Genomic DNA, 2295 nt, shown 5'->3' on the forward strand with positions numbered 1-2295 from the left:
GTCACCGCGCCACACAAGAACAGCCCAAAAACAGGCCAAAACAGCCCAAAAACGGGCCAAAACTGGCCATTTTTGGCTGCGCGAGCGAGCGGCGAGCGGCGAACAGCGAGCGAAGCGAGAGGCAGCACCGTCCCTGCTATACGAAAGCCCCATCCAGCCCTGTGCCACCCGGGGGGTTCCAGGGTGCTGAGATGGCTGACGTTTTGCTCCGCTCACGACGGTCACCGCACCACGCAAGAACAGGCCAAAAACTGGCCAAAACAGCCCAAAAACGGGCCAAAACTGGCCATTTTTGGCTGCGCGAGCGAGCGGCGAGCGGCGAACAGCGAGCGAAGCGAGAGGCAGCACCGTCCCTGCTATACGAAAGCCCCATCCAGCCCTGTGCCACCCGGGGGGTTCCAGGGTGCTGAGATGGCTGACGTTTTGCTCCGCTCTCGACGGTCACCGCGCAATGCAAGAACAGGCCAAAAACTGGCCAAAACGGCCCAAAAACGGGCCAAAACTGGCCATTTTTGGCTGCGCGAGCGGCGAGCGGCGGACAGCGAGCGAAGCGAGAGGCAGCACCGTCCCTGCTATACGAAAGCCCCATCCAGCCCTGTGCCACCCGGGGGGTTCCAGGGTGCTGAGATGGCTGACGTTTTGCTCCGCTCTCGACGGTCACCGCGCAATGCAAGAACAGGCCAAAAACTGGCCAAAACGGCCCAAAAACGGGCCAAAACTGGCCATTTTTGGCTGCGCGAGCGAGCGGCGAGCGGCGGACAGCGAGCGAAGCGAGAGGCAGCACCGTCCCTGCTATACGAAAGCCCCATCCAGCCCTCTGCCACCCGGGGGGTTCCAGGGTGCTGAGATGGCTGACGTTTTGCTCCGCTCTCGACGGTCACCGCGCAATGCAAGAACAGGCCAAAAACTGGCCAAAACGGCCCAAAAACGGGCCAAAACTGGCCATTTTTGGCTGCACGAGCGAGCGGCGAGCGGCGGACAGCGAGCGAAGCGAGAGGCAGCACCGTCCCTGCTATACGAAAGCCCCATCCAGCCCTGTGCCACCCGGGGGGTTCCAGGGTGCTGAGATGGCTGACGTTTTGCTCCGCTCTCGACGGTCACCGCGCAATGCAAGAACAGGCCAAAAACTGGCCAAAACGGCCCAAAAACGGGCCAAAACTGGCCATTTTTGGCTGCACGAGCGAGCGGCGAGCGGCGGACAGCGAGCGAAGCGAGAGGCAGCACCGTCCCTGCTATACGAAAGCCCCATCCAGCCCTGTGCCACCCGGGGGGTTCCAGGGTGCTGAGATGGCTGACGTTTTGCTCCGCTCTCGACGGTCACCGCGCAATGCAAGAACAGGCCAAAAACTGGCCAAAACGGCCCAAAAACGGGCCAAAACTGGCCATTTTTGGCTGCACGAGCGAGCGGCGAGCGGCGGACAGCGAGCGAAGCGAGAGGCAGCACCGTCCCTGCTATACGAAAGCCCCATCCAGCCCTGTGCCACCCGGGGGGTTCCAGGGTGCTGAGATGGCTGACGTTTTGCTCCGCTCTCGACGGTCACCGCGCAATGCAAGAACAGGCCAAAAACTGGCCAAAACGGCCCAAAAACGGGCCAAAACTGGCCATTTTTGGCTGCACGAGCGAGCGGCGAGCGGCGGACAGCGAGCGAAGCGAGAGGCAGCACCGTCCCTGCTATACGAAAGCCCCATCCAGCCCTGTGCCACCCGGGGGGTTCCAGGGTGCTGAGATGGCTGACGTTTTGCTCCGCTCTCGACGGTCACCGCGCAATGCAAGAACAGGCCAAAAACTGGCCAAAACGGCCCAAAAACGGGCCAAAACTGGCCATTTTTGGCTGCGCGAGCGAGCGGCGAGCGGCGGACAGCGAGCGAAGCGAGAGGCAGCACCGTCCCTGCTATATACGAAAGCCCCATCCAGCCCTGTGCCACCCGGGGGGTTCCAGGGTGCTGAGATGGCTGACGTTTTGCTCCGCTCACGACGGTCACCGCACCACGCAAGAACGGACCAAAAACAGGCCAAAACAGCCCAAAAACGGGCCAAAACTGGTCATTTTTGGCTGCGCGAGCGAGCGGCGAGCGGCGAACAGCGAGCGAAGCGTGAGGCAGCACCGTCCCTGCTATACGAAAGCCCCATCCAGCCCTGTGCCACCCGGGGGGTTCCAGGGTGCTGAGATGGCTGACGTTTTGCTCCGCTCACGACGGTCACCGCGCCATGCAAGAACGGACCAAAAACAGGCCAAAACAGCCCAAAAACGGGCCAAAACTGGCCATTTTTGGCTGAGCGAGCGAGCGGTGAGC

This window comes from Musa acuminata, unplaced genomic scaffold (assembly GCF_036884655.1).
Source record: "Musa acuminata AAA Group cultivar baxijiao unplaced genomic scaffold, Cavendish_Baxijiao_AAA HiC_scaffold_438, whole genome shotgun sequence".
Taxonomy (NCBI): domain Eukaryota; kingdom Viridiplantae; phylum Streptophyta; class Magnoliopsida; order Zingiberales; family Musaceae; genus Musa; species Musa acuminata.